We start from the raw sequence: 20,527 nt of genomic DNA, 5'->3' as shown, positions 1-20,527 counted from the left end.
TGCTTCTATATGCATTTTTTGTCTATTCTTTTCAGATTTCCACAATTGGTATATTGCAATATTTGCATATTTTGAGACAACTCATTATGAATTCATCCATGATAGTAGTGATTATTCAACACATACCTAGCTGATTATAGTAATGGGGTATAGCCTCCAGTATGTTATTGTGGAAATAACTCCTGTCCAGGGCCTGGAAGGACATTATTTCCACAATAACACACACCGTGGAATGCATTATTGTGCTTAGAGAATGGGCTGCTTGTGTTTTGCTTATTTATGTATTTATTTGTATTACTATATTTTTTTATAAATTTTTGATGTAAAATAGTTCCTCCTCCTAAAGTTTCAAAGTTACTGTAGTATATGTAAATGGTGTTGAATGAAGCATTTTACATCCAAAATATATAATTAAAAAAAGTCTATATATTTATTTATTTTCTGGTCCCTTATTTCTAAAATGTGTGGTTTGTTGCCAGTCATTGGGGAGTGAAGTCACTAAATAATGGCACACATTTGACTTTCAGACTATTTCTTTCAGAAAATTCATGTTAACACAAATCCTATTATTTAAGCTAGTTTGTAATTTTATAAGAACAGCATTTAAAATCTGTTACTATTTTTGAGCCTTTGTTTCCCCATTATTTCAGGCTTTAACCAGATTTCTTGAGCTAAAAGGTTGAGAGGTATGCAAACCTCTTTTACTGCTGCTGCCAACGGTCCATCGATCCACTCTCTCTCATACACACAAACACTTGCACATCAGAAAATGCATGCTAACACAAATCCTGTTATTCAAGCAACTTTGTGATTTTTACAACTGCAATATTTAAAATATGTTCTTATTTTGAGCCTTTGTTCTCACTTTATTTTAGGCTTTATCCAGATATCTTGAGCTAAGAGGTCAAGAGATATGCAAGCCTGTTAACAGCTGCTGCTGCTACTGGTCCATCAATCTCACTCTTTACTCTTTCTCTCTTTCATTCACACACACCTCGCTTTCTTGCACACAAGTATGCATACGCTGACATACGGACAGAAACATAAACACATACAGACAAGAGACACTCAGACACACACACACACACACACACACACACACACACACACACACACACACACACACACACACACTGTTTTCTGTTCCATTTAGTTTTTTCACTTGCTAAATAGCAAAAGCACTACGTAGGGAGTGTAAAATAATGGCTTGATCGATCTCGCTGTCACTGACGCATTAAACAGTAAAAGTGCTGCTTAGCGAGTATAAAATAATGGTGGCCATTAGGTTATTTTTAGTCCTAGCTCCACAGCAGCTTGATATGCTGCCTTAAAACAGCGGACTCATTTTTCAGTGGGTATTACCTGTAGATCATCACCCTGCTGGAGAACATTCATTCTCCAGTCAGCGTATGATCTACAGGTTGCCCATTCTTTAAAAACTCAATAAAAGATGCACTTTTATTTTCTGGGCCAATGCTATTTTGTATTTTCTGCTTTATTTTGAAGCATTGTTTTCACGGGGGACCCTTATAGTGGTAGCATACATTTCAATAAAGATTCTAATACAGCTGAAAGGAACACATTATAAATGATCTTTCAGCCATTTGTCTCAAGCCTTATCATGCCTCTGAGATGTGCACTAATGACCTGTTGTTGCTCATTACTTCCATCTAGTAGAACAACTGCAAAAATCTTTATACAGTTTATGTTGTGTAGAACAGCTAAGAGTGCATGTAGTGTTGCACAATGTAGGAGGGCAACTCTAAAGGTCAAAAGAATGCTCAAGTACAAAGCAAGTGGGTGGGGCCTTGATGCAGATGCAAGCTTCTCATTATACAGGTAAATAGTGGAACTAAATGCATAATGTAATGTTCCATTGTAGAGGCCATATCAGGTGCCAGTGATTGACATGTGATGCCTATTGTTGTTACTGGATATTTGATTGATGCACAGAATGTCATACTTAAAAGATTGCTGGTGTTCTGTCATGGTATCCAGACTCAGAAAAGAGTGAGAAGTCGAGTGTCATGTTTTCTTCATTTTCTATCTCTTTTCCACCTTTGTGTCATCTCAGAGTTTGTATATACATAATTCAGGGGTATGTTGGTTTGCCCCACATTGCTGGTAGAAAGAGGACTTGCTCACCACACATAAAATAAATAAATGAAAAATAGTTTTGAAACTTTGGGAGTGTCAGTATTTTGACTAGAGACCTTCCAAGCTTTTTGATGTTTTGATGTTTTCGGTTTGAATAATCTTGTGTCAATTAAATGAGATGCGATTATTTACAATGAACCCAAGTGACATATTAATGTATGGTCACTAATGTGCAGTTCTCATATTTTGCAGTTAAAGACCAAGATTGTGGTATCTCGGGGACTTCTGGTTCAGAGCATCATTATGTGATACTTAAAGTACGGAGCTCTGGGGAATGCAAACTAAAAACACAGCCGTACCTGCACCTTGATCATTCAAATCAGTCAAACAGGACAATAGAATATTTCTGCAGCACACTTTCTTTGTATGCTGCTGAAAAATCCCTCCAAAAGCAAAAATAGCTTTGAAAAACTTTGGAACATATTACTGCAGAATCCACCTTGAGTATTATGGTGGCATCCCTAGAACCAGCAAATGCTGCAATTGTGTAGAATCTGACTTCTGTGCCTCTCAAGAGGGTAAAACACCACAGTCGGAGCTGCCACAACTCAATTCTTCAATCAGTCATGTTATACTCTCAGTGGAAACCTTCCAAAGTTCCCTGCAAAATCAGGTATAAGAAATTAAAGAGACAGCGACTGTTATTATAGATCACACTGCACAGTTAGAGCAATCAGCCCGGTGTAGTGCAGCACATTTGGAAAAGTTAGAATGCTAGGTCATCATTCTATTACATTTCATTCAAACTCTGAGCAAAAACTTTATGTCCAGGAAAACAGGGGATGTCAAAAGAACATATGGATTTTAGACTTGCAGGAGGGGGCAGAGCAGAGAGACATGATTTGGTTTCTGCAATTGTGGATTCCCAGCACACAAGGAATGGACATGAAACTTGTATTGGAAAGAGCCCACAGGTCTTTGCCCCCCACCCCACAACCAGGAGCCCTCTCCTCAAAGCCAGTAATTGTAAATTTTTTATCCCATCAGAAAAAGAAGAAAGTCCTTTGAGTAGCTTGTGCCAAACAGGGCCTACAATATCTTTGCAAAATAACCCACTTTGATAATGATTATTCAAAGTAATTAGTAAATAATTAAAACAAAAACAATGACCACCTCTTCTGTGATCTCTTAAAGAAGGGGGCATAGGTTCGTAGCTAGGTACTAGGCTATCGGCCCTGGGGCCTATACAAGCCCAGCCAAAAAGGTACCCTGGCTTTTGCCACCCAAGAAAATTATTTTCCTGTGCCACTGTCGAGCAGAGCCACAGAGGTGATCCCCGGGGTGAATTTCTTATTTCCCATCCAATCATCAAGATTTTTCTTGAAGAGTGCTAATGAGGAGCTTTGCTTGATATAGATAGGTAGTTTATTCCAGAGTATGGGAAGTCTCTGGGACAGGAATCTATTCCTCCGGCATGTTCTGTTTATTGTAGTGAAAAGGTTTGAGTCCCTAGAGTTTGTAGCTCGGAGGGATTGGGATTTCTTTAAGTGGAGCATGTCCAACAGCTCTGGGTTTGACGTAGCTTTGTATGTTAGGCAGAGATCACCTCTGAGTAGGCGATATGCGACGGAGTAAAGCTGGAGTTTTTTGAGACAGTCTGCGTAGGGCATCTGTTTGAGGCCAGTAATCCTCTGTGAGGTATTTCTGCAGTCTTTCCAGTTGTTGCAGATGGCTTGTGAGGTACATACCAAAAGGGGCGTTGTACTCTATAATGGGTCTAATGAGTGATGAGTAGAGGGGAACAATGACCTCTTTTTTTCTGGATGAGAAACCTTTTGTGATGAGGTGTGCCACCTAGAAGGATTTCCTGACTGCTGTGGCAATGTGATTATCAAAGGAGAGACTACTGTCCACCTGTGTCCCAAGGTCTCTTATCACACTTTCGGTGTTAAGTATACTACCACCTATGTTGTAGTTCATGGGTACAGAGTTTTTACCAAAGGGGATGACAATGCACTTTTTGGCATTGAGTTTGAGGCCATGGCTTTGACACCAGGCATCTGTCTCAGTGAGGCCCTTTTGTAGGATGTCCACATCGTTAGGAGTTTCGATTATGACTCCTAGTTTGCAGTCATCTGCGAACTTCATTAGCCAAGGACCTTCTGTGTTAGCCTGTACTTCAGAGAAGTAGATACCAAATAGGAGAGGACCCAGGACTGAACCCTGTGGTACTCCATTTGTCACTGGTCTGAAGTCGGATTTGGAGTCTCTCTACTTTCACAGTGTGGGTTCTGTCAGTGAGCCAGTTGGCAACCCATCTTGTGACATAGGGATTTATACCTAGTTTAGTGAGTTTATCTATAATTACAGAGTGTGGGATGATGTCAAAAGCCTTGGCAAGATCTAGATAGGCTGTGTGAACCACCTTACCCTTGTCTACGGCTTTGGTGACTGCTTCAAAGAAGTCTTTCAGGTTTAGGAAACATGACCTGCCTTTTACAAACCCAAACTGGGTGGGATCCAGAGTTTGGAGATTACCAATGTCTTTGTTTATAAGTTCCATGATGATAAGTTCCATAGCCTTGCAGACCAGGCTCGTCAGGCTAATGGGGCGGTAGTTCCCGGGGTCCATGGTGGCTCCCCCCTTGTGGAGTGGATTAACCGTTGCTGTGCACCATTCAACAGGCACAAAGCCTGAGGTGAGGCTATGACTGAACATGGTACTTAGGTGGGGTGCCAGTTCATTCTGTAGTTCATGTAGAACGCAGCCTGGGATGTTGTCTGCTCCCATGGATGCTGTGTTCTTATCTTTGGAGAGTGTGGTTTTTACCTGTGCAGCCGTGATTACAGGAACTTTGCATTCTTCCGGTATAGAGATGGGCTCTTTAGGGGGTGAGAGGGGGATAAAGTTAGCACTAAAACTATCTGCCAGGATGTTGGCAATATCAGTTGGGTCTGTATATTTAGTGCCATTGTGCTGTAACTCAGAGCAGATCTGAGTGTTGCCATTCAGATTCTTTACATAGCTATAGAATGCTTTGTGGCTGTCTTTAGAATCAGTGGTGATTTTGTTTTCGTAACTAGCTTTGGAGGATTTTATCAGGGATTGCAGCTTCTTACTGAGGCTGACCAGGGAGCTCCTCCACTCGTGGGATTTTACTCTCTTTTGCAAGAGTTTCTTCCTTCTGTTGTACAGTTTGTTATGGCAGGGGACCACCAGATTGGCTTCCTTTTTATGGAGGATAGCATCTTGGTTCTGTTTGGGATAGCACGATCCATGCACTCATGTAAGTGCTTATAAAGTGCAATTGTGTAGGATTCAGTAGTTGTAACTGTATTGTCCATCTGCATGGGTGTCATGAAGTTCACCACTTCTGTCTTAAGAAGCATGAAGTTGGCTTTGGAGAAATTTTTTACCATGGTTTCCTTAATGGGGGGTGGAGGCAGGATGTGGATATCTAGGGTAATTAGCTTGTGGTTGGATCGGACCAATGAGGCATTGACTTCAGGTGTGGAACACCGGTCACTCATACTGGTAATGACTAGATCTAGGATATTGTTGCCCCTGGTGGGGGTGTGGATAAGTTGATCCAGGGCATTGGAGTTTATGAATTCCAGAAAGCGTTGAGCAAAGGAGTTGGTACATGAGTAGTTTTCCCAGTTAATGGTGGGGTAGTTGAAATCGCCCATTATTAGGGTGTTTGGTTGAACCCTAATATTTTCCAGTACATCAAGAAAAGAGGAGTGGGAATCCTGGGGCATGGTGGGTGATCTGTAGCAAGCTACAATTTGGATTGCCTGTTTTGTACAGAGTTAGTTGCACTTGGATAACCTCGGCTGCATTATGCTGAGCAACTAGCCTGGAGGTGTGGATATCCTTAATGAATATGGATACACCTCCGCCTTTGGTGTTCCGGTTCAGGTTACATGGCCAAAAAGTGTGGTATGAGTTATAGCCTGGTAGTGCAGGGGTGCTCTCTGGAGCCTTGAACCAGGTCTCAGTCACTGCACAGATATCGATGTTCTCCATTTTAAGGAGTGCCTCAAGTGAGTGCATTTTGAGATTTAGACTTCTGGCATTGAGTAGCATCACCCTCAGTTTTTGCTTGCCTGTTCCTGTTACGGTGGTGAATTTGTCATTTGAACCTTGCCTAAAAAAGGCACTATAAGGGTGGCAAGAACCTTAGCCAGTATCTAGAATCCCAAGGTGACAGGTGCAGGCCATCTCTGGCAAAACATTGTGGTCTATCGACCATGTTATCCCAGGCAGACAGATACTGGATCCCCTTAGAATGGCACCAGAAGCTTAGCCAATTGTTGAAGTCAGTCACTTTGTCCTTGTACTGCGGCATCATTCTGGGTGATGGCAAAATGCTACTTAGGGCTAGGGTCATACCTGCCTGGGCTACAAGATCGGAAAGCTCTTCCATGTCTCTTTTCATGTAGTCCAGGGAGGTATGTCTCAGGTTGTTCACACCAACATGGACAATGACAGAGTCATATTTGTACTTGTTGTGGAGTGACCTGAGTGCGTGGGTTATGTGGCGGATCCTGGCACCCGACAGACAGCTGACAGTAACCTTCTCCTTGTTTAGCCTGGTGAGTGGGACATGAGTGTGCCTGACTATAGATGCACCTATGACTAGTGTGTTGGGTATGTTGTTTTGCCTTATTGGCTGTGGTTGACTGGCACACTGAGTCTGTGGGCTATGTGTCATTTGGGTTGTGTTGGGGGGGTGGAGGTTGCTTGCATTTCTGCTTTGGAGGTCTATGTTGCTTGAGCAGATTATTATTGAGAGCCTCCGCGAATGTTTTTGTGTTTCTATGTGTGGATTTTGGTGGTGTAGATTTAGTGAGACTATGTGATGAGTGTGGTGTGGTGCAAGTGTTTACCTACTCTTCTTGACTGTCAAATTCAGTCTTGATTAGAGAGAGCTTTACCTCCAGTTTGGCTAGATAAGTGCATCTCTCACAGGTTGTAGTGTTGGGTGGTAGGAGGAGAGGGTTGTCTGTGTACATGAGGCAATTTCTACATTGCCCCAAGATGCCCAGACTCATCAGATAGACAGGAGAGAACACTGGGAGCTGACCCTTGGACATGCCTGAATGAAAAAACTATTTTCCTCTAGATAAGTGAGGAAAGTGAGTACAAGAGCTGTTTTTCTCTAAGCAAGTGAGGAAAGTAAGTACCAAAACTGTTTTCCTCTAGGTAATGAGGAAGGTTGAGTGCTGTATTAATTAGTAGGTTATTTAGTGCTTACAAGTTCTGAAGAAGTGCTGATCATGAATAAGCAAATTCAAGTGCTAAAAGTAAGAATCTGTATCTGGACTAAACTAGGTGCAGGAAAGGGGGGGAAACAAGTGCAAATGTGGGCTTTTAAATCAGAAAGTTGGGAGAGATGGAAAAACTGCCCAAACAGCCAATAACTACAATTTCTGGGCCAGAACCACTCCTTATGTGGTAGATAGGTTACCTAGTGCTTACCACTCCCACTGATAAGCTAGAAGGCTTCCCTCCAACACAGAAAGCTTGGGGGGCTTAGAAGCTTACATACACTCCTGGATACAACAAATCTGAATATGGACTACACTAGTTACATGAAAGGTTTTTTTTTTTTTATACAGAAAAGTAGCTAAAACAGCAGTCAAAACAATTCAAATACAGTGCAAGCTAGCACATTTGAGTATGTAGCAATGTTAGACCAAACAGTTTAAAAAGTACAATTAAATTAAAAATGACTAAAAACAATGCAGAAGGAGTCTATTAGGTAGAATGAGGTAAAGAGATGGGACTGGGGTGAGTGTCCCAGATCAAATCTACAGTGGGGGCGAGCAACTGCAAAAACCTCCATTTTAAACAACAACACAGAAATAGGGAGGGTGGGTATGGGAAAACCAACACCTTCAGCAGAGATCTGAAAAACTATACAGTGAAGCAAAAATAACAGTGCACAACTCTGAAGTCAGCCAGCAGTGATATAAAATTAGTCAAACAACAATTACCAGTACACAACTCTGAAGTGCCAGAAAAATATACTCAGCTCTGCATATCTTAATATTAGTGAGTGGAAAGTTAGATGTGTAGTAACAATTATTTATAAATTTGCAGGTGAGGCTGCACAGATCAAGGTAATTAGTGGAGTGGAAAGAAACATAGAAATTTTAGGGGTGGGGTATATTAGAGAGTGGCTGCAAGGGCATAGTGGGAACAAATTTTTTTGGTAGAGTACTATTATTGCAAGAAAATAGCAGATGATGCGGATCAGTGCTGTTTGGGTAGGAGAAAAGTGATTTTGCTCTCATGCATGAGAAGGAAGGCAGTTAGGAGCAGAGCATAGCAGGTGGCTTTGGAGCAAGTGAAGTGAGTTGCTGGCTGGTAGTGGGCATAGGGTTTAGTGAGTTGAATGGGCGCTATGGAGGTGAGGGGGATTTAGTGTGTGGTTGGATATAGTGTGGGAGAGCTGAGAGCATGGGTTAGGGTGTGGAAGGAGAGAAGTAGCTTGCTTGTTGTGACAGAGGTGTGGATTTTGGTGATATTTCTGATGCTGGAGGGGTATCACTTGGATGAAAGTTGCCCAGGTTGATAGATGTCTGATGATTGATGGTTGATCATCTGGGTTGAGTTTTATAATAGAAATTAGTTAAAGTACTGAAGGATGTGAGGAGTTTTTTTGAGCCCCTTTTCTATGGTGCTTTCAGGAGTGTTGTTGTCAGATTTTGTGTGGACTTTTTGTTTTATTTTCTAGTAAATTGAGTCATCTTTCTGGTGGAGATTAGTGTGTGGGTATTTTATTGATGTTCTGTTGTAGTGGGCTTTGAAATTTTTTAGTATTGAAATCTTACAAGTTGCTTTGAAATTGTTTTGTGTTGGTATGGGTAGTAGTGTTGTTTTTGGACAATTAGTTTAATTAATTGGTGTGAATATGTGTTTGTTTTTAATTAAGGACAAAGGCTTCCTGTGTGACTTTGATGTTTTGTATATTGGGGTGTTTAGTTTGATGATGGCTTGTTCATGAGCGTTGATTTGGTTTGTGGTTGGGGTTTGGTGTCATAAGTGAGGAATTGGTGGAGTGAGAATTGAGATGAGAGTGTGGAGGTGTTGGGAGATGTATACAGGCAGAAGACTTTTGGTTGATGAGTAACAGGAAACCAGTGGCAGACAGGGAATTATTTGGGGATTGCATGTGGAGACAGGTAGTTGGGTTCTGGAGAACAAAGGATTGGTGTTTGGCAGATAGGTAGTGAGAAAGAATGGGTCTTGGGAAGCTATTGTAAGGAGATATGTTAGGTTTAGTCAAGGAGGCTAGATAGGGATTGTTGTATGCAGAAGGGTAGGGTGGAAACCAGTAGTATGCAGATGGTGCTATTGTTGAGTACTGAAGGGCAGAGATCTGAGTAGGCAGTAAGGAGATGTGAGTAAATTGAGAGAGGTTCAGGATTGTAGTGTATAGATAGTAGCTGCAGGTTAAGTTAAGGGATTAGGTTGGATTATCTGTGAGAGGAGAGGAGCTATTGTATTACTTTCTTAGTGGAGTGAAGCTAGGAGAGATGGAGAACATAGTAGTTTGAGAGGATCACAGGTAGAGCCGTAGTGAGTAGATTGGAGAGGGTGGGAGAATCAGGATGCTTGGGTAATCAGAATAATTTGAGATAAGTGTTGGAGGAGGGGATTTTGAGTAAGAGGAGCAGTGGGACAACTGGTTGAAGGTGAGTGGGGGATTTCAAGATGGAGGTAATGGTTGGAGAGTGAGAGCCAGATTGTGGGGGATTCTGTGTGTAGGAATGTGATTTGGAGGGGTTTAGGTGAAGTTTGAGTTGAAGGTGGGAGGAGGAGGGAGAAATTTAGAGGTATAGGAGTGGTGGAGGAGTTGAAGGTGTGGAGTGATATTATGGAGGTTTGTATGGAGAGATGAGGAGGGAGGGATATTAGGAGGAGGGAAGAGTATTGTTATTTGGGTGGGAGGGGAGGTTTCTAGGAATTACTGGTAGGACTTGGGGTTTCTGTGGTTTGAGTAGTTTTTTCCCATATAGTTGTTTAATTTGTGTATTGGGAGAGTTATTTTTCTGTTTTTATGAGTTTCTGTTTTTTTACTTAGTGGTTTTGAGGTTTAGTTCTAGGTTTTTCTGTCTTCATGATGGGGTTTTCTGTAGCCAGTGTTTTAGGAAAGTTTTCAGGACTGAGGTTTTCTCGTCATCTAGACTTGGGTATCTGAGGAGGTGAGTGTTGAAGTTCAGTGGTTATGGTTAGATGTGAATTGTTGATGTTTTTATTTAGTACGTGTTGTGACAGATGACGGTTCTACTTGGTATTTGAGTGAGCATGTTGGGGAGTTTCACTGAGGTGAATGTGAGGGCAAAAGTAGCACTGAATGTATTATGGGGCAGGTAACAGGTATATTTAGTCAGTAGTATGTGCTTGCTCTGGTTGTTTGGGAGTGATATATGACTGTGTTAGATTTTTTGTGTGTATCCCATAGGGTGTATTGATGGCTGGATGTAGCCAGAACAGGATTGCCAGTCAATATTGAAATCATAAGCCATGTGAGTGGGCTGGAGGTTGGGGCCAGGATGCTAGGGGTACATGATGGGTTGGATGTTTGTTTTACCAGGTGGGGTAGACAATTATGTTAATGGTTTAGGTTTTGAGTTTTGGGGAGATGGGTTGGTATATAGGAGGAGGATTCTAGCTAGTGAGAGATGTTGATTATTTTTGGGAAGTTAATTTTTAGATTGTTGGTTTTTTTAGTTTTTCTTTAGATGATTGTGTAACTAGGTCTTTTCTTAGTATGCCGTTGTTTGAGGATGTTTTAAGATCTGGATGTTTTATGTCTGGTTTTTTTAATTTTAACCTTTACCTCTATGATGACTTGAGTAGGGGGTATTTGTGCTGTGGGAAACTGAGGACTTTGTTGGATATACTTTTTACTTTAGTTTGATATAGAGTAAGTCAGACACTCTATTCAATAGACTATCAATTGGCTTTCATGGTTAGGAAGTGATATTTAGGGAGGATTGGGGTTGATGAGGGTAGGTAGTCTAGTGTGTGGATGTAGGGTTAAAAGTTGTGGTTTCTAGTCTGATAGTTTGAGGATTGGGGTTGAGTTAGGGCTTGGGTTTTTATGAGGATAGGTTTTTTGATTGTGTTTTTATATGCATGAGATTTGTAGTTGATTACTTTTTGAATGTTTATTTATAAGGGAATTGTTTATGGGTTAATTGTGGAAAATGGAGGAATATAGGGGGTATTGTGGGGGGGTTAGAGGGGAGGTTGCTAGATGCGAGGGATATATGGTGGTGCATAGGTGGTGGGTGGGGTGGTGTGAGTGGGAGTGATGGAGTGGTGGAGGATGTGTGAATGGGTGAGGAGTGGAGTGGTGTAGTGTGAGTAGTATGCAATGGATAGTGGAGAGGGGAAAAGAGATGCACATGTAGAGTGTTAAGTGAGGAGGTAGTGCATGTGATAGTAGAGGAGAGTGGGATAGTAGAGGGAAGAAGGAGGAGGTGGAGGTAGAGGGAAGATGTTGAGGTACAAGAAAGATGCGAAAGATGGTGCAATAAAGTGGGGGGCACTGGGGTGGGAAAGGTGGGGGGGCAGGGGGGGGAAGGGTTAGGTAGAGGGTGGCTGGAGGGTTAAAAAACAGAAGGGAACAGTTCTCGTAAGAAGACACAAACAATCAAAAACATCACAAAACAATTCAGGAAAAAAATTTCTGGTCTGCTAAGTCACTGCCACCAAGGATGAGTAATTTTCAAAAAAAGGAAAAGTAATTTAATGTCACAAAGTTCTATCAGTTACCAGTTTACAGTACAGACAGGCTGGAGAGATTAAAAAAGAATACTAGAACAGTGTGTGTGTGTGTGAAGATGTGTGTGTGATGTGTGTGTGTGTGTGTGTGTGTGTGTGTGTGTGTGTGTGTGTGTGTGTGTGTGAGTGTGGGGGGAGCAAAGCTAGAGCAAAAGGGGAAAAAAACAAGGAAAAACAACAGGTAGACACATACTCTCAACACATACTACAGTTAACTGCCAGACAGTTCAGACCTGACTGCAGACCTGACCGAAGTTTGTTATAGGGGTTAAGAGTGGTGTGTGGTTGAGAGGTGTTAGGTCTAGAAAAAGAAAAAGAGAGAGTAGAGAGGTTTGAGATGGTAAATATATATTATAAAGATTATAAAAAATAAAAAAGCAAATATTAACCACACACAAGCACAATAATGTCCTGAACTACTACTTAGATACTGGAACTAATGGAGGATCAATTGGAAGAAAAAAAAAAAAAACCCCAGACAGAAGTAAAAATATAGATAAAATATAAGCAGCAATCTGTTGTTGGTTCTCTATGATTCTATCCCACACCAGTAACAGCACAAACTTATAAATAATTTAGACACTAGTAGTGTCTACACACACACAACACACATTAATAACATAACATTAGTGAACAAGGTGCAGCTATGCAAACAGACCATACATACTATTATACTAGAAACAACATCTCCAGATAGTTTGAAGAGCACTCTTTCAGGACACAAGAAGGCTCCAACAGTGATATGCAGACTTTTTTACTAAGAGGGTCTAATTTTATGCAAGTAATCCTTGAGATGGTCAGATAACACACACACAATGTAAAACCAGTTATACCAACTTAAGACACAGAGAAATAGGAGGAGGGCACATCTGTTATACCCAGCTTGCATGTGGATATATAGGTTCATAGGTTGGTACTAGGCTATCGGCCCTAGGGCCTATACAAGCCTAGCCATAACAATTCCCTGGATATTTCTTCCCACAATATTTACTTTTCTGGAGCCCTGTCTAGCAGGCTGACTGACGTGATCCCCGGGGTGAATTTCCCATCTCCCATCCAATCATCATGGTTCCTTTTGAAGAGGGCCAAAGAGGTGCTCTGCTTGACATGTATGGGCAGTCTATTCCAGAGTCTGGGGAGTCTCTGGGTTAGGAATGTATCCCTCCAGCATGTTTTGTTCATTGTGATGACAAGGTTTAGATCCCTGGAGCATATTGCTCTGAGGGATTGGGATTTCTTTAAGTGTAGTATGTCCAACAGCTCTGAGTTTGACATGGCCTTGTATGTTAAGTAGAGATCGCCTCTGAGTAGATGATATGTGACAGAGTATAACTGGAGTTTTTTTAGATGGTCAGCATAGGGCATCTGCTTTAGGCCTGTGATTCTTTTAGTGAGGTATTTCTCTGGCCTTTCCAGTTGTTGCAGATGCCTTGAGAGGTACATGCCAAATGGGGTGTTGTATTCTATAATGGGTCTAATGAGGGATGAGTACAGAGGGGCAATTATCTCCTTTTTCTAGATAAAAGCCCTTAGTGATAAGGTGTGCCACATAGAAGGATTTCCTGACTGTTGTGGCGATGTGGTTATCGAAGGTGAGACCACTGTCCACCTATGTCCCTAAGTCTCTTATCAAACTTTCGGTGTTTAGTGTACTGCTACCTATGTGGTAATTCATGGGTACATGTTTTTCCCAAAGGGGATAACTAAGCATTTCTTGGCATTGAGCTTGAGCCCATGGCTCTGGCACCAAGCATTTGTTTCTGTAAGCTCCAAAGAGGCTACAAATATTTCAGCACTTTGAAGAGGCAATGTGATCTTTGCAGGAGGTATTTGCAATATCCGCTTAGGAAAACAGGGATCACTCAGCAGTCGTGTCCCAGAGGAGTAGGGCAGCAGCTGACACAGCTATGAAATCACCAGGTCCTAAAAGAAAGAAAAAAGGCAAAGAAGATATGAGTCTGAGCTTAAACATTATGGCAACAGTAATTTCTGTCTAAAAAGCTATAATGTTTCATGTCCACTTTTGGTTACTTTTATTATATTAACACTGCATTATATTTTGTGCAGCTAGTAACCTGAACTGTCAAGACTATGTGTTGATAAATATTTTGATAATCATACTCTGGAGCTGATGTGGTGAAGATGTCAGATAGATCCTGAGATCCGACTACCCTGTATCGACAACTGTGACATTAACATTCAAACTGATTATTTTTATGTATATTTCTATTATGACACAAATTACTGTAATCTGCTATTAGTTTAAGTTTAATAACAACAAATTTTTTTCTGGGGTTCTTCAAGGATATTTGTTCTTTATTAGTGTAGTATTAGTAAAGTTTTCTAATAATTTTACTTTCTGCATGACTTACATGTAATGTATGTGTTTTCCTTCACAGGAAAGAGACAGGCAGCATATTCAGTACTATCTATGTGAGAATTACTGAACAAGCTCTTTTATTGGGATATGGATAAATCTTAGTAACATTTTACAAGATTAAATTATTAAACATTAATGTCAACTGTATTAACTCTCTTTTTAAGAGAGTCCGATTCTGAACTTAGGTCAGGACATTATTGCCAGACATTATAGTGGTGCAAGAAAATAATTTGTCACTCCAAGAACATCTCAAATTGCCATCCATCCATCCATCCATCCATCCATCCATCCATCCATCCACAACCCCTTTTTCCCATTTTTGCACATGGGGCTATAATGTAGTAGCTGCCTATGCTCATATCTCTGCCCAATGGAAGGGGATAGCAGTATTAGTGAAACAATCAAATTCCACCATACAAATTTTAGGTAAGTTTCAAAATCCTGGTAGTGAGCTTGTGGGTGTAACGTGTGCAGGTAGGGGAAATAATATTGGCAATGGTCACTACCTACTGGCACCCTACTTTAGGGACAAAAGGGACCAAGGGATCATTGCTTATGACTAACAACTTTAATTGTATCACAGTTCAAGGTGATTTGACTGTAAAGCCCTTTAGATTATCACCTACAGCTGTTAAAATCTTGGACAGAGACAATAAATTAATTTCAGTTAGGTGAGAAATGAAGCATAACTCTTTTTGCTGACACTCATTACTCTCAACAGTTTGCAGTTTCTATGGGAACAGATAGAATATATGCAGATAAGAGTACTTTTAGATATTCATTTGGACTTTATTGTAAAACCCTGCCCTTATTTGGACCATGGCAACTTACTTTGTAAATTTATTGAGGATATTCCATCCCCAATTAGGACCTGAGGATATTTACATACTATTTTGGATGGCCTTAATTCAAGAAGAAGATAATAGCACTTACCGAAAAATATGTTACAATCCAAGAAGGGTGAAGTTATCAATCATGTCACTTATAGGACATAAGGTCTCGAGCCAATGGTCCCTGAAAATCCTTGAACTCACAACTATCGCAGCTGCAAGCAGAATGTAAGAGGTTGCAACATTGTAGGTCAACCCCTAAGGCAACTTGAGCTTTTCTAGAATTACAGGAAATTAAATCTAAGATACAAGATACCTTAAAAAAGAGAGACAGAAATTTTGCTTAATAATTTACGCCTCCAATTTTATGAAGTGATACCTCAAGTATATATGACAGATTAGCTAGGAAATGTAGAACAAATGTTAGATGATCTAGCCCCTACATGGAATAAGAAAGCACACTTTGCTTCAACATAGGAAATTTTGGAAATCTTTACAGCTTAGTATAAATCCCTGTATACTGATGAGGGAAGGCAAAATCTATCCATAAGTAGAAATATAGGAATTAAATTGGCTTCTCTTTTCTTGCCTGACTTAACTCAAGAGCAAAGGGCATTTTTGAAAGCTTCATTTATTAAGCAAAATGTATTTACAGCTATTAAATGACTGAAACCTAATAAAGCTTGGATGGCCTCCCTTCAGAAATATGCCTCCCTCCCAGTACCATAGCATCTTTCAGAGACCTCAATATATCACCATCTTGGAGGCAGTCTGTTATAATTCCCATTGTAAAACATGGGAAAGACCTCTTGGATCCTGCTATCACCCAGTCTTTTTTTCTATGAATTGTAGATAGTAAAATCTATATAAGCCTATGGGTGATGCTTCTCTCCTCAATTTCCCCCTCATTAGTTCTCCCCGATCAAATGGCCTTTGTTAAATGGAAAGAAAGCATCATGGCATAATATGTTAGGAACAGCACAATATCTAGCTGAAGGACATACCATCCATAACCCCCTTACCCTGCTGTCCACATATACTGCAAAAACCTTTGATTAGGTAAAGTAGTGGTCATTTCTATTTTATATACTAGAAACATGTGGTTTTCTATCTCTGTTTATAACAACTTTGGCAGCAGTCTGCCAAGGATCCACAGCCAGTGACTGAGACCCTACCTGTCTAAATCTTTATCCATCTTCAAGGGGTTGCAGCAAAGTTCTTCTTAGATTCCCTTGCTGTTATTACTGGCCAAATATCCAGCAAAAGTAGCCCTCAGTAACTATATTATGTTCATAATCTGAGAGAGCACAAAAAGAGTGGATGGTGGGAGAGTTTGCCCTATTTGCAAAGAATTTAATATTGATTTTAAATGATTCAGCAAATATCTTTCCCAGATGTTGGGAGACCTGTTAGCTTGGTGTCCTGTCTCAGGGTACATGGTTAATTCAATAAAATCTAAATTGCTAACCCATCATGACATAGATATTTCTACCCTTCAGAAAAAGTATGGTTGCATATTTAATAGCCCATGTCTTACATACTGGGGTATCCATTTAACCGTGGATGTAAGGACAAGCATTGATCTTAATCTTCATACTATGGAAAGCATAGTGGAAGAAAATATCAGGGGATGGGCTTCTTGGCATATCTCACAAAATTTTAAATTGGCTCTCTTCAAAATAGTCTTTTATCTTAAATTATTGCATATTTTATAGAGTTTACCAATGAGAATCCCTTATTCCACTTTAACAAAGTGGAACAGTTGACTTATAATTTTTATAGTCTCCAGCTATGTCTAGTGGCTCTAAAGCAGTTCACTATTCATCAAAATGCTTTAGTGGAATATGACTCCTCAGTCTATATCTAGCATATCAAGCTTCCTTACTCAGGTGTTATAGTGATCTATATACCCCAGAAGTCTCCTACCTTGGCTAACTATCATAACGTATAGTATATACTCATCCTTACAGCCTCTTCATTATTAAATAGAATGAAAAATTATTTCTGTTCTATGTATTTTTGCTTGGATATTGCAGGCACCTAAATGGCACTGGAACTTCTCAATATCGTAATATACTTTAATATAATCTGCACAGGTTTTTTTAAGATTCATGATTATAGGAGTATTATAGCAGCTTTTCCCTTTCCATTTTGTGCACATCCAAAGTTCCAAGCTGTTCAGCCTACATTCCCACTGCATGTAAGGTGGAAGAAGCTATTTTTCATGCTTCAACTCTGTGCAAAGATACCGCTTAAGTTGCAAGATGAATTGATTAAAGAATGTACACTTCCTTAATCTTACCTAATTTTTTATTTACAAATTATAACCTTAATTTTTACAAATAATCTCCACTCAGTTGCAAAAGGTTCAAGCCTTATACAATACGCAGATGATTTAACTATAATATGTAGCACCCCTACTTTATCAGACCTCCATAAAAAGACCCAGGATAACTTTCAATCAGTGGAAACATGGTTCACTGAGAATGGCTTGATACTCAACCCCCAAAAAAATCAAACTCCTGCTATTTCATCCCTCAACTATAACTGCCCCCACCTGCATCTTTACTATCCACTCAAATAATGGTACCCCCATATCACCTGAAGCCCATTCAAAACTTCAAGGTATTACTGTTGACAACAAGCTCAAATTCGATGTACACATTAATCTGGCTATTAAAAATACTAACAAAAAGCTAGGTAGCCTCTACAAACATAAAGCATTCCTGACCATTAATGCTAGAACTACAATTGCACATACACACCTTCTTGCAACACTACTGTATGCCTCACCCATCTTGATTAACTTATCCAAAACAGAAATCGATAAAATGACAATCTGCTATAATCAGATAGCCAAATTTGCCAACAACAGCTCCTACAGAACACATCAATGCCTAAACCTAAAGCAATTGGGCTGGCTTGAACTACCAAACTTACTTATTCTTAGTCAGCTGGTTACTACTCACAAGCTACTCTATCAACAAAATATATCACCTTCACTGGCTAATATTGTCCAACAATATTCCTGTCCTAGGCAACTCCGCTCAACTGACAAATTACAGTTAGCTGTTACCAGATCCAACAACCATGCTGGTGACTCCCTTTACTCTTCTTATGTGGCCAAAATCTGGAACTCCCTGCCTACATCCATATCCCTGATAACCTCCCTACCTACATTTAAAAAAGCTATCTACAACTATCTCAGCAGCAAATGGCTATGTCCCTGTTCAACTCCAGACTAATACCTGATCCACTCCAGTACTGTTCTAACTATTGTCCTAAACTAGAGTCTTATCTGTTACCTGCATATAAATGTATAAAACATCAGAGGTATGATGACATACATGTAACAGTATTAGTATGAACAATGTAAAACTGTTTATTGACTGTTGTAAACTGTATCTGTCTGTAGTTTATACCTATAAGTGTCAATAACTAGATACCCTAATGGATCTAGATGAAATATGTACCCAAGTTTGTCTGCATGTTCTGTAAAATTGTCTCTTTGGAGCTTTTCTCCCCGGGCCTCCACTGAAAATGGACATGTATCCAGCTGGACTATCCCGGTTAGCAAATGTAAAATAAATAAATAATAAAAATAATTCAATCCATACTAACTCATTTGAGCCTATAGCACCTTTTTTGCATTTGTCCAGTTAACACCCATAGCTCTTTATGACATCAAAATCTTTTTTGGGCCTGGATTCTTTAACTAAGTGACTTACCAGCCAATAGTAGTAAATATTAGAAAGGGCAAGGGATAATTAACAAAATGACACTAAGATCGTTAATATAGAATGTCCCACAGTAGAGAAATTAATCACTTTTTGCTACCTATTGTTCATATTTTCATATTTAAATTTATATTTTCATAACTGAGAGACCTGCATGCCATTGAAGTATAAGGTGTGAAATGCTATGTTTGGAGAAACGAAGATTCATTGCCAATGTCCATTTGTATCACAATGTACTGGATATACTGCAAGGTTTTTGTTAGTAATTATGACAATAAGCAATATTTCCATCTATACATAATACTTCAAAAAACAAGAGACTTACAAACTATTGCATGGTATCAGGTGAAACCTTAGATATTGTTGAAGACAACTGTAACTGATATTTGAACTGTAAGTTGTATAGCTTGAGAGAGATTCAGTATTATTTATATTAATAATTATGCAATCAAGCATGCACTTTCATATTTCTTTAAATATTTCGGTACAAATGCATCCAGAGAGGAATTTCTTGCTGTAATGTCAAAGCTTATTTCTGGTTAACAAAAATGTTCTAACAATATATGTCTAGGCTGTATTATTTACAGGGTATGACAATTTGTTTATGAAAGTTTAGCAGAAATTATAACTCTGGGTTCATGTGCATTATAATATATTATAGTATTTATGAATTCACTGAATGTTTTTGTTATAAAAGATACTTCTTACTGATAATATTGCTATTTGTACTGTTTTAATTACTTTTACAGTTCACAAAATACTTACACTTGTTCATCTTATATTTTTAAGTTGATTTGTTCAGAAAATACTCTGGAATGCAAGGATGTGTACAGGCAACTAGAGGAATGACATTCCACACCACATAGGCACTAATGAGCAAATCATATTCAATAAGAGCTACTATTTAATTCACCACTATTTCAATGCTTTTATAATGTGATGGATACAGGTAATATCAGAAGAGTTGGGATATCTTAAATATATAATGTGATTGTTTACATTCAATTTGATTTGAAAGACGAGTATTCGGATAAGTTTATATCTGACAGACCTCCAGTACTTTCAGATACCCATCTCACTGCATTACCAAGCACTGATGACCACCAGATCTTTGAGGTAGGGGATCTTCACCTGGTAATGCATACGTAAGCTATTCATGTCCCCAGACCACATATCAGCTTATACAGGCAAAACAAATATGTTGTGCTGGTGATGCATGAATGCAACTCAGATTTCATCATGGGAAGACATAATTTGGAACTGCAACAAACTTCAGGGATATTGGGAAGAATTTTGGTGTCAAGCGGATAAGATATACCGGGTTAGGTAATCTAATAAGATGGATATGGTACTCTATGGATTTTCTCCAGAAGTCTCTAAGACAAAAATTCTAAAGATTATGCTGCTTGCAGCTAAGAAGGCTATCAGCTGACATTATAAAATGTCCAATGCCCCACACATATCTTAAGTGCTAGCACATACTTCAAACTATACACATAGAGGAGAGGCAATGAAGCAACATTTTTCCATGTTTGGTCCTCATATGAACAGACTTCTTGGGCAATATTTAAATAATTAATCATATTAGAATACTCTTTCTGTCTTGCTGAATGCTGAGTTGTCCCCCCTGTCTTTCAGATGTTTCCAGGTGAACCCTAGGTAATACAAATCTGTTTTT

Source organism: Protopterus annectens, chromosome 6.part0 (assembly GCF_019279795.1).
Source record: "Protopterus annectens isolate FY-2018-M chromosome 6.part0, PAN1.0, whole genome shotgun sequence".
Taxonomy (NCBI): domain Eukaryota; kingdom Metazoa; phylum Chordata; order Ceratodontiformes; family Protopteridae; genus Protopterus; species Protopterus annectens.
This window is presented reverse-complemented; position numbering follows the sequence as displayed.